This window comes from Panthera leo, chromosome C2 (assembly GCF_018350215.1).
Source record: "Panthera leo isolate Ple1 chromosome C2, P.leo_Ple1_pat1.1, whole genome shotgun sequence".
In the NCBI taxonomy this organism is placed as follows: Eukaryota; Metazoa; Chordata; class Mammalia; order Carnivora; family Felidae; genus Panthera; species Panthera leo.
Window position 1 is genome coordinate 92,904,934 of NC_056687.1, and position 15,392 is coordinate 92,920,325.

The following is a 15,392-nucleotide window of genomic DNA, read 5'->3' on the forward strand; positions in this document are numbered from 1 at the left end:
TGTAGGTTCATCAGTTGTAGCTAATGTATCACGCTGGTGGGGAATATTGATGATGAGGGAGGTTAAGCATGTGTGGGACCAGGAGGTAGATGGGGAATCCCAGTGCCTTCTACTAAATTTGAACCTAAAACTGTTCAAAAAAGAGTCCATTTTTAAAAATACAGCAATAAGTCTGGTGCGCCCAGCCATGATGGAGTAACAGGACTTAATCTGCACTTAACAAACTGGACAAAATACAGCAAAAACCCATGTTCAGTTCTGGAAAATACACAGGGTAAAACTGTTATCTCTGAAAAAAAGGGAAATGAAAGGAACCTCACAGGCACCATGTCTCTTCTCCTGGAGAAACCATCTGGACTATATATAGTAGAATGAAGAAAATCACAGTCATGGCAGGTCTCACTTATTGAAGAGCAAAATATTTCAGTTTGGTGGGTTTAGGCATCTAGAAGTTGAAAGGCAGAATTCCACAGGGAAACTAGTCACAACAACAACAACAACAACTACAACAACTCCAGGAATCTGTAGAAAAATCCCTTTGAGTCTATTGCTAAGTATCAAATTGTGCATGCATACTATAAAACTCCATGAGGTCAGATAATAATGGCCAGGGTGCTATAAGTTGCAGAATTATCAGAGCTCACACAGGAAAGAAAGTCATTCCCTGATGATCACCAGGACAGTCAGTGTAGACTAATTTATCCCTAGAGTAAATATCAGTCAATATCTACTCTATCAAACTTTAAAAACAAGTCTAAAAAGGGTCAAATTGATCCATAATAATTAAACTGTCTTCCAGAAAAAGCACAACAATCTTTAAAGGAGGATTATAAAATCTAAACCCTCAATAATATAAAATCATAATGCCCAGCAACCAATCCAAACAAAAGAAAACTATAAAAGTCATGAAGCAGGAAATCGTGACCCATGAGCAAAACAATCAGGTGCATGAATTCTCAGAAACTAAGATTAGAAAGTAATTTCACCAACTTGATAACAGGCATCACAAAATTCCTCAACAAGCATCTACTTCAGATTGAAAACCAGTGCTTCCCTCAAACTCAGAAACAAGAAAAGAGTATCAGCTTTCACCACTTTATTCAACAGTGAATAAAAAGGCATGAATCATGGAAGGAAAGAGATAAGTTTGTCTTCATTTCCAGAATTTTTGCCAACTGTTGGTGGAAGAACAAATTGGTTCAAGAGAGTTTGGAGGTCAATTTGCTAATATTTTATACTTTTAAAGCCATATAGTTTCTAAACTAGCAATTTTGCTGCTATATAATATGACCTAGAAAAGGTCACACATGCCCAAGGAGATAAATACAAAAATATTCATAGTAGCTTTGTTTGCAAGAGCAAACACTTGAAAACAATCATCAACATGAGAATGGAAAAATAATTGTGGTGAAGTCACATAATGCTATATTACAGAGCAGTGAAAATGAATGAACGCGAGTCACATATGGGAAAAATCCTCAAAAACATAATGTTGTGTAAAAAAAAGTAAATTGCCAGAATATATAGAGAGAATATAATGTCATAATATGCAAAATGATGTTATATATTAAACAACACACTCTTAATTGGTAAAAATATGAAACCGTATAGAAGAATAAATGACACTTTAGGATAGTAATTACTTGTAGGCTTGATCTTATGCAATGAAATCATGGGGCCACAAAAAAGAGCTTCATCTATATTTTAATGCTTTCTTTGTTAGGTTGCATAGTAGATACAAGGGAGAATAGTGTGTTATTTTTATATATATTTTTTTGAGGTCGAAGTATATGATAATATAGATGAGTAAGCAAAATAAATAAAACACCATGAAACTATCCAGTTAGATAAGGAAAAAATGTACTGAACGTTATGGCCTAAAGTGATTATGCTGGCTTAGTTAGAACTTAGAATGATAGATCTTAGAAGAATCAATAAAAAGTCTTTCAAGAATAAATAGGGGAAAATGTTATTCACTATTCATGAATCTTCAGCTGTTCTTATTAACCTGCCAGAGGCTCTCGCTGAAGAAGATAGCCAAACAGCTTATCAAAGGAGTATTTTTCTCTAGGTTTCTATACCATATTGATTAAAATCATCTCTTAAAATATTTTTTTTCATCCGTGATAAAACTAAATTTATAGCTAAAGCAACACCTGTCCCATATGTAAGACCAGCCTGGTTTATAGCAACATGCATATTTATAAAATGTGTATCTCATTATCAGACAAAAAAGATATGCGTGTTAAGATATTGACTATCCTCTCTCCAAAGTTGTAAAACAGAAAAGCGTCGAGAGGCAGCTGGGCGGCTCAAGTCGATTAACTGACTTGGACTCAGATCATGGTCTCACGGTTGGTGAGTTCGAGCCCTGCGTTGGGCTCTGTGCTAACAGCTCAGAGCCTGGAGCCTGCCTTAGATTCTGGGCCCCCTCTCTCTTTGCCCCTCTCTTCCACTCACACTCTCTCTGTCTCTCAAAAATAAATAAACATTTAAAAACAATTTTTAAAAAAGGAAAGTGTTGAAACTCGAATATTAGGTTATTCCTCCTCTGGAAGGTACCCCATGGAGCAAGCATGTATTCACTCCCTTAATTCCACTTTTGGGACTTTTGCAATAAAGAAGAATCTGCTACAGTAATAAGGTAATGTGTGCAAAAGAAATGCAGAGCATAGCCAATAGAATTGCCTATTTCTGTGTCATGATTTTGTTGTTTTTCAATATATATATTTCACTCTGATTCTTCTATTATTATTATTTATTATTATTATTAGTTTGATCATGACATGTGGACTCTTTAATGCCTCACCTTCTTTACCCATCCCCCCACCTACCTCGCCTTTGATAACCATGTTTGTTCTCTATGGTTGAGAGTCTGTTTCTTGGTTTCCCTCTCTCTCTCCCTCTCTCTCTCTCTTTTTCCTTTGCTCATTTGTTTTATTTCTTAAGTTCCACATATAAATGAAATCACATGGTATTTGTCTTTCTCTGACTGACTTATTTCACTTAGCATTACATCTCTAGCCATCCATGTCTAGATCCATCCATGTCTACATCCATGCCATCCATGTTGCAAATGGCAAGATTTCATTCTTTTTTGTGGCTAATATTCCATTGTATTTGTAAACCACCTCTTCTTTATCCATTCACCTATTGATAGACACTTGGGCTGTTTTCATAAATTGGCTATTGTAAATAATGCTGCAATAAACATAGAGGTGCATATATCTCTATGAATTAGTGTTTTGTATTTTGCACTACACCCAATAGTGTGATTCCTGGATTGTAGGGTAGTTCTATTTTTTATTTTTTGAGTAACCTCCATACTGTTTTCTACAGTGGCTGCACCAGTTTGCATTCTCACCAATAGTACAAGAGGCTTCCCCTTTCTCCTCATCCTCGCCTACATCTGTTCTTTCTTACGTTTTCGATTTTAGCCATTCTGACAGGTGTGAGGTAATATCTCATTGTGGTTTTGATTTGCATTTCCCTGATGATCAGTGATGTTGAGCATATTTTCATGTGTTTGTTAGCCATCTAGATTTCTTTGGAGAAATGTCTGTTCATGTCTTCTGCCCATTTTTAATTGGATTACTTGTTTTGGGGGCATTGAGTTGTTTCAATTCTTTATATATAATTTTTGATAATAACCCTTTCTTTGAGAGGTTTTTTGCAAATATCTTCTCCCACTCCATCAGTTGCCTTTTAGCTTTGTTGATTGTTTCCTTTGATGTGCAGAAAATTTTATTTTGAGATAGTCCCAATAGTTTACTTTTGCTTTTATTTCCCTTGCCTCAGGAGACATATCTGGCCGATGTCAGAGAGATTACTGCCTGTGCTCTCTTAGAGGATTTTTATGTTTTCAGGTCTCACATTTAGGTCTTTGATCCATTTTGGGTTTATTTTTGTGTATGGTATAAGAAAATGGTCCGTTTCATTCTTTTACATGTAGCTGTCCGGTTTTTCCAACACAGTTTGTTGAAGAGACTTTGTCATGTCTTAAGAATATGTCTTCTTTGTGTTTAGAGAGAAAGTCATTTTGATGAGAAATATGCAAGTATGCTTCAGAAGATAAATTTTAGCTACATTAAAGTGATGATCTAATATATAGTCCTTTTCACCTATTCTCACACATAAATATATATCATATAGTTCTAATTATAAAGCAGTATATCTGATAGTGAAGCCACATGTAAAAAAATCTGTGTGTATGTGTGTATATAAGAAGGCGGAAAATAAAAGATATATGAACTGTCTACCTTGATCCAACTTGCAGAACTGTGCATGACAAGATAATTTCAGAATTTCTACTTCCTAAAACTGCTTAGATGATACATGATCTAAAAACAACCTAAACAATTAACTCCTACTCATTCTTCAAAATGAAGCTTAGGTAGAACCTCCCTGGGAAAGCTCTTCCTGGCACCTCATTCTTTCCAGAGGCTGAATTAGGCACCCCTTTCAGCAGCTCCATTGTCCCCGGGCCCCCTCTATTGTGCCAGTAACATCAGTATTCCTAACAATCCACGTGTGTCCATCTCCCTCATAGAGCATAGAGCGTAGAGCATGAGCACCTGGGATCTGATTAATTCAGGCACCTCAACTTAGCCTCATGTCTGGCACTTAGGATTTACCCAACAAATGTTTGTTAATCTAACAAATCTAACCTTTTAATGATATCTACTGTGGATCTAAATGCCCATGAATATAAATCTAATTAATATCTTATTTTACCTGGAAAAAGAAAATGTTTCAACTAAAAAATGTGATCATTTCCTAGCAACATGTTACCATTTTATGTTACCATTTTCTTTTCTTCTGCTTCTCTAGCAGAGGAACCCCTATGGCATAACCAGACACAAACTGACATTCCTTAATAGAAACAATAGTTACTTTTCTACTTTCCAGAACATTGTATTTAAAATCTACTGTAAATGAAGTTGGTGAAAGATGCCAATGATATAAGCTTACCTTGATGCATATCTTAGCCACAGAGAAAGTATTTGATTCAACATGCATTAAAATTTTATACTGGATAATATTTGATATAACTTTTTATAATACACCTGGATTCTTGTCACAGTATGTACAGATACATGCAAGAACTCCGCATCTCAAAAAATGTAATAAGGGATACATTGAATTATGTATTGTATGAAAAGAAGTGACAGATGGTATTATAAAGCACACTGAAACACTGGTATTTATACAATAAGCATTAAATACATTTCTCTAGATAAATGAGGTTATTTGCAGGTATGACGCACCTAACACTCAAATAATGATTTATTTTAGGTTTGAGTGCATCACACAGCTTATTTTAGAGGCTGCATCTGTCAGAATGAAACTGATGTGATGCAGAAATTCAAAAGATACCAGAAAGTACTCCAAGTAAAGCTAGAAATGTGGGAATACGAAAAGATCATAAAACTAAAGTGTAGATTTCTGTGGTGGTGAAAGAAGAATAAAATAAAATATTGAACTTAAAAGAGAACTGAGGAAAAAAGATTTAAATTCATGGATATAAGTTACTTAAACAGCATTCCATGAATAAAGAACTCTACCCTAGTACAAGATATCTAAATGACAGTTGAGAATTTACAGTAATCCATGGAATCAATGCAATTTACAGGAAAATAAATCTCCTGAGGGTGCAAATGCAAAATCACCTTTTGCTTTGCATTTTGAAAATTCATCCTTTAAAAAAGCTGAAGAGGGGTACCTGGGTGGCTCAGTTAGTCTAGTATCCAACTCTTGATTTCGGCTCAGGTCATGATCTCACAGTTCCTGAGATAGAGCCCTGTGGAGGGCTCTGTGCTGACAGTTGGTAGCCTGCTTGGGATTCTCTCTCTCCATGTGTCTCTCTCTCTCTCTCTCTCTGCCCCTCCCCACTTGTCCACACATGCTCTGTATCTCTCTCAAAATAAATAAATAAACTTTTTTTAAAAAGCTAAGGGAAATGAATGAAATTTTTTCATTATACCCTGTGTCACTCAATTTTTTTCCCTTCGGTGCTTTCAATTTTCTTCAAAATACTGGTTTTCCAGCACCTAGCCGTGAAAAGAATTACCCCCAACTTAGACCAAAGACCATCTTTTTTCTTGAGCCCACCAAAATTTTATTTGAGAATTCATGATTTATTCATGTAGACAGGAAAAAAAATACATGATGAAAGTATATATTTTATCATATTCCTTAAGATTTCTGCATTTTAGGAATAGTTTTCATCAACATAGGGCTTGTTTCGGAGCCAGTCTGGTGTTTCCCTGGCCCTCTGTGCAGCTGCACAATGGACCGCATTCCCATGCTAAACTAAGACTAGGATACTCTCTGCCCTTCACAGATCACTTACTAGTACAGTAAAATGTACCCACTCCTTTTAAAAGAGAATGAAATACTAAACTGAAAGGAAAATACTTATTTTTCACTTGTGAAAATTTTTGATGATGTAAATTTATAAATACCACTGTTTCCTTTTAAATATTAATTCCAGCTTTATAAAATAAGTTTTCAAATGTAACATTGATGATGAATATCTCCAGGACAAAGTAATTATATAAAAATCAACCAGCATGTTGCCAAAGAACAAAAAACTTTTATGTATTCTCTCTGGTTATCCTATTTAAATATATGCTAAATGCTACTTTTGAATACCAGGAATAACCAATATAAAATGGAAAGGACGTAGGTAAATAACAAACATACAATAAAATCTATGTATATTGGACTTAAAAAAAAAGATTATTAATGCCCTGACCAAGCTTCCTCATTTCAACATGTTTCTATTCTTGCTCATGATTTTCTACATAAATTACTGAAAATACTAGTTAGGAATTATATTCCACTTCTGACATGTACTATTTTCTTCTCCAAATAAAAATGAAGCATTAATTCCACTGAGCAAAAATCTGTATCACACAAATCTTTCTTTTTTCTGTTCACCACCATTGTTTTGTTCTGTTTTAAAGGAAGGAGAAGCAAACTATGTGAAAACTGTATGGTCCAACTGATGTGTTGTAAACCTACTGAATCATTGACACAGGACCAATTACACATATAGCAAATTTATAATCGTAAAGCACCTGATGATTAAGTATGAAGGGTGGAATACTTCTGGAGGACTCCAATAGTAATATAAACTGAGGCAGACATAAGTGGCAGGAAAATTCTAAACCACAGAACATCCATCTCTAAATCTGCAAGGAATATACACACATTACATATTGCTCTAAAACATAATTGATTTGGACTGCCCAGCATTTTACAAAATTGGCTATTTTGTATAATAGTTCATAATTTTGATTGTTCTTGAAAAATCAGAATAGTGATTATACTGGGCCTAAGTCCCGGATGGCAGTGGTTTTCAAACTGTTGTCTGGACCAGCAGTATCAGCATCACCTGTGAACTTGTTAGAAATGAAGATTCTCTGACCCCACACTAGATCTACTAAATCAGAAATGCTAGCGGTGCGGCCAAGAAATCAGTATTTTAACAAGCCCTCTAGGTAATTTGAATCTTATGCTGCAGTTTGACAGCCACTAATCTATGGCAATAAAAGGTAGAGTTTTGCTTTGTTATGTGTTGCTTTGTAATGACAAAAAAAGTGTTATTTTATGCAATCCTTTTATTTCTGCATTTATTGAGATGATCATAAGGTTAGTCTCCTTTAATCTGTTAACAATCTGAACTATTTTATTGTTTACTACTATTAAACTATCCTTTCATATCTACTTGGTTATTTGAATAGTTTTCTAATTTGGTTTGCCAATAATATTTTATTTGAATATTTCCTCTATGTTATTAAGTGAATCATCTGATAATCTTTCTTCCTTATCTAGTTTTGTTATCAAGCCTAGAAATAAGGTAAGAAGATTTCATTTTTTCCTTTCCCTAGAATAGCTTGTATAAGACAAAGATTATCCATTTGTTGGAAGTTTGGTATAACCTTCCTCTGAAGAAAAATGGGATTTTGTAATTTTTTGGATATACAGTTAATCTCTAGTGTGAGAGAATGCTGTATTTTTGAAACCGCCTAATCGCTAAAATTTACTTGTAACCCCCAAATGAGTATTCACAGTGTTTTTGTAGTCATCACAGATTTAAATAGAACTTTAAAAAATCTTGATCACCCAAAGGGAATCTTCCTACCTAAAGTCAAACAAGGTGACATTCTGCCTTCTTGTTCCAGATACCACATTGAACACGGCGTCTTTTTTGTGGTCTGTTCGGTGCCATGTTTTTCACATTTTTGTACTTTTAGTTGATGATTGTACTGTTTAAAATGGCCCCCAGATGTAGTGCTGAAGTGCTGTTTTAATGTTCCTAAGTAACAGAAGTCTGTGATGTGGCTGAGAAAGAAAATGTCTGGGTTAGATAAACTTTGTTCAGGCAGTTATAATATCGTGGGCTGTGAGTTCAATGCTAATGAATAGACATTAAACATTATATTATAAATGGCATCTTTAAGAAAACACACATAAAACAAGACTATGTATTCATTGGTTGGTGAAAATGCTGTGGCCAGAGGCTGGCAGGAATCTAACCTTGTATTTTCCTCTAGGAGTAATGGTTCATATTTCCTCAGTGTTCACAGTCACTTATAGAACAGACATATCTATTGTGAATAATGAGAAGTGACCATGTTAAACTACGAATTCGGTTTCTTTAATGGATACACATTTAGTAGGTTTTCTCTTTCTTTTTTGAGTCTATTGTGCTAATTTAAATTTATCTTGAAAATTATTCATTTCATAAATTTGTTTTGCCGCTGTAAAGATTTTTTTAAATCTGTGGTTATGTCTTTTTTCCTAATTTTGTTCAATTTTGCTCTTTTTTTTCTTGATCAATTTTATCAGATTCTTTGCCTATTTTAAACGTTTTTGTTTGGTTTTATAAAACCTCTATTTTCCTTTGTCTACTTTATTAACTATTTTCTTTTTCCTCTACCTATTTTGATCCTCATGATTTTTCATTTTCTAAGTTTGTGAGTTGAGTATTATTCTTATTTGTCTTTTTTTAATGTTTATTTATTTTTTGAGAGAGAGACAGAGACAGAGCATGAGCGGGGGAGGGGCAGAGAGAGAGAGGGAGACAGAATCAGAAGCAGGCTCCAGGCTCTGAGCTATTAGCACAGAGCTGGATGCATGGCTCAAACTAACAAACAGCAAGATCATGACCTGAGCTGAAGTCAGACACTCAACCGACTGAGCCACCCCGGAGCCTCTTCTCTTTCTTAACATATGAATTTAAGTGTAAAAATGTTTGTTCTTTATTTTACAAGATTTTACTTTCCTTGTCATTTAATTGTAATTATTTCATAATTCACATTGTAATTTCTTTTTTTGGACGATGAATTTCTTAGAAAAGGTGTTTTTTTGCTTGATTTAGATTCTAATAATATAGAAATTGCAGATTTTTTCTTCCAATTTCTATATTCATTTCTTTGAGATTATAAAATAAGGAATGCATGATTATGATTTTGCAGATACATATTTTGGGTTCTACTGTGAGTTTGCCCAGTTTTGGTAAATGTTCTATGTATGCTGGAAATGAGTGAGTATTTTCTATGGATGCAAGTTCGTTATATATTCATCATATTAGCTTATTGATTATGCTGTTCAATTTCTAATGTTCCCAATAATTGCTTTGTCTGCTTGATCATTCATCGTCAGAAAGAAATGTGTCAAAATCCACCATTAAGATTAGGAATCTATCCATTTATGTTCCTACTTCTGTCCATTAAATATTTTTTTTCAATTAATGTAATTCTATGTTTATAATCATTGTGCTTCTTTTGTAAAAGGAATATTTATTTTATTAGATTTTCTAATTTAGTTAGTTCTATAATCTTATTTCTATAATTAAACTTTATTGATTTCTGTATATATATTAAATTTGTACTTAGCAATCTACTAAATTTTTACTTGTCATAGTTTTCCAAGTGATTCTTTTAGGTTTTCTAAGTAAACAGTCACTTTTCTGTGATAGCAACGATCCTTTCTACATTCTACTTTTGTACCTTTTGCTTTTGTTCTCTTGTCTAATTGCATTGGGTAATAGCTCTATAACAATGTTAAATAACAAAGATGACTGCAGATATCCTTATCTTGTTCCTGCTGCTAGTGCTAAAGCATGGTGCCAGCTTTTGGCTAACACATTACATCACAACTATGAAAGTGTCATCTATTCCAATTTTAAAATATTATGGAAATGTGTGTCACTGGTTTATCATAGTGTGAAAATGTTTATTCACATATTATTACATCGTATAAGTATGCATTGATTCTTATTTTAGATACTAAATGTTACCTAATATTTTTCAGACTTTATGGAGATAATCACATTACTTTTCTCTTTGGATATATTAATTTTAAAGATTTAATAGAATATCATTTTAACACTACATAGTCTTAAGAACTGGGGCTCTAAGGGGTGGGTAGATGTGCATTATTTGCTTTCTAAAAGTTCCTTGTTTTTACCATAGCAACTAGTCTGCTTGGGTTACAGAACTTTACTTGGATTAGTTTTGTAATTTTTATAAATAATCCATATGCATGTGAAAAAGTAGTGTTTTCAAGGTACAGATTTTTACATATACCTTATCATTATGCTTTAGCTTGTATGTGGACAGTAACATGTTAAATAAAGTGTCTCATTACTACTGAGTTTCTATTTCACTGTGTATTTCTAGCAGGTTTTTTAACTGTTGTATTTTCCTTCCTAAAATGTTTTTTGAAATTATTTTCCCAGAGACGATTTCATTCATAACATGGAATTAATGTGACTACTGCAACTGTAGTATTCATGGAAATAAGACAAATTTCCTTTCAAAACTTCTGAATTCTTGACAATGCAAAATCAAGATGCAGATTATAGAGAAATCATTATTTTACAATTGTCCAATAATTGATTTTTTAAAGGGCCTATAACTAATGTCTTGGATTCCAAAAAGAAAGAAGGATTCTAAAGGCCAAGAAATAAAGAAGTTATTATTTTCCTACCCATACATCTTAGAAATATAGATAATTCTTTTAATAAGTTGTTTATTCTTCATATTCACCCTAGTTCTCCTCAGTGACCATCCCTGAAACAGGATTAGATTTAGTCAACAATAGTGTTTGACTGTGTAAAAGGACCTTAGTTGATTAGCACTTAACTAGAATATATGGCCAAATAATTATGTGTCAATCTGAACCAATAGAATTAGACGGGAAGGCAAAGAAATATTTGGTAATAATATTTGGTAATAATCTGTATTCAGTAAATCTAATTTCCTAGATGAATACACACACACACACACACACACACACACACACACACACACACACACACACAAATAGCTTGGCCCAGAAATTATGTCAGTTGGCATCATCACTAGGCTTCTTATAATCACATCATTCATGTTCTGTGCTCTTATTTCTTTACAGTGAGGCTTATGTTTGATGTTAAATCCTACCTGACTTTTGAGAATGAGAAGTAACCACCTTTTGTCAGCTCCTTGCTACCTCCTGCAATTGCCGTGTTATAAGGGATATCCTCATCCTAGACAGATAGCAGTTACCCTTCTTTTCTTCAATGCCATTGTCTTCCCATAAATCAGCAAGCAGAAGGAACATATGTGACAAAAATTACGTCTTCCCTAAAGCCCAACTGTACCAAACTGCTGTTGCATTTAATTGTCACTGTATGAAAAAATGAAACCCAGAATCTCTCGTCTGTCTCCCTCAGCTATGCCATCGAGCTGCCTATCAACCTATTTTCAGTCAGGAACTTACAGCGTATCTTGTGAAGATTTCTTTACATAAATATTTTCTAATTTTGTGCCGTATTTTTCTCCTTATTTCTTTTTTTAAATGCTGTTTCTCAAACTGAAAAGCCCGTTCTAGCTTGGCACATGAAAAACAATTCAACAGATGTTGCACCCATCACTGTGTGTTTTCTGTTTCTACACAAGAATAGAAAGTTGGCTGAGAAAGTGAGTCTCTGTTGATCTTTATTTGCTCCCAGTACTATCAATGCCTTGCTCAGAGTGCACCTTCCCTCCTATCAACCTCACTGTAAGCCAGCTGTCGTGAAGATATAAATTACTTCATTCCATGTCACTTTCAGACCCATCTCCTATCTGGTCAAACAGTACAATGGCTGTTCTGTTTCTTTTTCAGTGTGACTGTCTGCAAATATTGTCACTGGCTTTTTTAAACATTTTTTTGTATTCTATATTTTGTAGTATTTTCCTCTAGTGTCTTTCCTGGGCATCTGACTTTTCTGAAAGACAAAACACAGTATCTGAAGAGAAATAATTTCTGATTAAGATTTCCCTACACCAAACTTTTGCAAAAATTTGATAATAGTCTTTATAGGTCACTATGCTTAGGGGCACCTGGGTAGCTCAGTCGGTTAAGCATCCGACTTCAGCTCAGGTCATGATCTCACGGTTTGTGAGTTCGAGCCCTGCGTCAGGTTCTGTGCTGACAGCTCGGAGCCTGGGAGCCTGCTTCAGATTCTGTGTCTCCTTCTCTCTCTGCTCCTCCCCAACTTGTGCTCTCTCTATGTCTCTCAAAATAAGTAAATAAATAAATAAATAAATAAATGTAAAAAAAAATTTCAAGTCACTATGCTTAGAATTTATATGATTATAATAAAAGCTTGTTTCAATTTAAGAGTCAGTAACAAAGAGTAACTAAACATCTACATAAACATAAATTCAACTTTGCAGATGTTTCATCAGTTCATGTCACTAAACATCCACATGATTACATGAATTATTTTACATCACTCAACACATAATTATTCATTTTCCACTCCTTGCCTTACATTTCTATTAGGCAGTTGAGGAACACAGAACTTCAAGATTCCTGTTCTTCAAGTATCTGGCTTCTAGTCAGTGAGATGTAAATGAATATACTGTAAACAACTGGAGAATAGCCTTTATCTTTGAACATACTCTAAATACAAAATATTTTTATTATAAAGAAGCAAACACTGTAATTTAGTTGCCCAAAGGGTCTATCATCTACCAGTTTCAAGGCTGCCAATGTCTTCCCCATTCAAGGCTGATGTGTCCTTCAATATAAAAATGTGAAACGTGGGACACCTGGGTGGCTCTGTCAGGTAAGCGTCCGACTCTTGATTTGGGTTCTGGTCATGATCACACTGTTCGTGGGTTTGAGCCCAGTGCTGAAAAGGTAGAGCCTGCTTGGGATTATTTCTCTCCCTCTTTCTCTGCCCTGCTTGTGCTTAGTCTCTCTCTCTCTCTCTCTCTCTCTCTCTCTCTCTCCCCCCCCCCCTCAAAATAGATAAACTTTAAAAAGAAAAAAAAAAGTGAAATGTAGTGTAAATGCCATTCTTTTGCTACTTTAGTACAATATTTCCACATAATCAATGCTCTATAAAAATTGAATGAAAACTGGTTGAATGAACATTGTTATGATTTAGATATCATTATTCTACTAATCCTCCATAAGAATGTATACAACTGCTACTTACAAAAACTGCTTTAAATATACTAGTTTTACTTTCATTTTTGTTTTGAGCCATTCAACTAAGAACAGCAAAATAGCTCCCTAATTTAAATATTTCATATAATCAGATGCATCATAATCAAAAGGTAGCCTTCTCTTCTAGCCAATTCAGTGACTTCAATTTAATAAAACTAGTCTTACACTAGTCCTGAAAGTTCAACAGTTCTTCCCAGATAAAAATATAAGGAAATAGATGCCTTGATTTTCTTATGTGTAAACATGGAAACTACAACCCAGGAGAATTCATCTATCCTGACCAAAGCTAAGAATGTTGGAAGGAAAAAAAAAGCACATTCTTTAAACTTTCCAACCATTAAATATAATTTGTTTGTGTCATTGATAGAGGTCCCCTCATTTGTCTGCCTTGAATCATTTAAGAGCTTATGATGCTGGTGATGGCTACAAGAATGTAAAACAGCATTTTCCAGCAAAATATAAACAAACCTTGAATATGGGACAGGATTCTGGGTGTGCTCTGGCTACAGGCAAAGCTGGAAGAGGCTTTGTGAGGAAAAATTGCTGAGTTTTAGAACTTTTTAGAAATGAACCTTAAACACGCAAGGAAGTCTTGATTCTAATGAAACAAATTATAGTATCTTATCATCATAGTGCCTGGTTGGAACTACTGGGCAGGAAGACTCACATGTATTTGTCACTCAAAAAAATGATTTATAATTGAATCCTAATAAAATGTAAAACAAAACCTGACATATTTCCAGGCCATGACTGGATGGCCACCTGCAGGGATGATGACCCCTACCTGGTCAGGCAATGGACTTCTTGGATGATTTCCCAGAGCCTATGGTACTTTGGTTGCTCTCCCTTTCATTAGACATGTATTTGCATAGTTTGAAAGCATGTGAATTTGAACAATATCACTTAGTTTTTCAGATTAATGGTCTGAGGAGCTTTCATACTTAGAAATTGTGTTCCCTGTTACAAATTGTACTCCAAATTCAGAAAATGGCCTTCGAATGTCTTCAGCTAAGATGCCTCCACAAACATCTGTCTGCATTATTGAAAAGCCCACCTACTGTGTCCCAGGACCACAAGTGGACCAATGTCTCCAGAACAAAGGGATCAAAATGGTGAGTTGATACTGGAGAGTAACCAATTCAGAGATGCAACAGGAAACCAGGCTTGTGAGCTATTGAAAGGACCATTGTTTTTATTCTCAGAGTACAGTAAAGCCAGTGTAAGGTTTTGAGAAAAGGAATGACTTGCTATGACTTTTTAAAGGGTTTCTCCAGCTGTTGCACGCAGAAGCAGCTCATTAAAATATCTGTTAATGGACATCAGTACAAATTAAATCCAAAGTTCTCCACCACGCTGTCATTCTCCTTTATCTCTTCACATCACTCATCACATTTGAATATTGTCCAGGACTGGAAGGACACATATAACAAACTCAACCAGCATAGGTAATTGATGGCCATGCATTAAAGGGACTATTCACAGAGTTGTGGGCAAGAGTAAGTGAAACGAACAGTTGGTGGTGAAATCACCCAGAGTTAGAAATAGCAGGGAATTGTTACCACCCTTAGCTCAGAAGGGGAAAGGTGAATGGTGGTTACCTGAACCCAGAAGTGATTTCTGTAGCTGTATGAGAGGATACCTACAAAAGCCACATCTCTAAGCAGAAATGCAGACAATCTGCAGCAAACTGCAGCAAAACTCTTGTTTTGAGAACACATGTTTGTTCCAATGTGATTAATATATTAGGGAACAATTTGAGCATAACTGAATTTGATGTTTGCTTATGCACAATTTCATCCATGAGAAATACCAGGTAAACAGAGAAGACCGCATAGCTGAACTGTGCTGAGTAGGAAAACCCAAAACGTACACATGCACACACCTCAAATATCTAC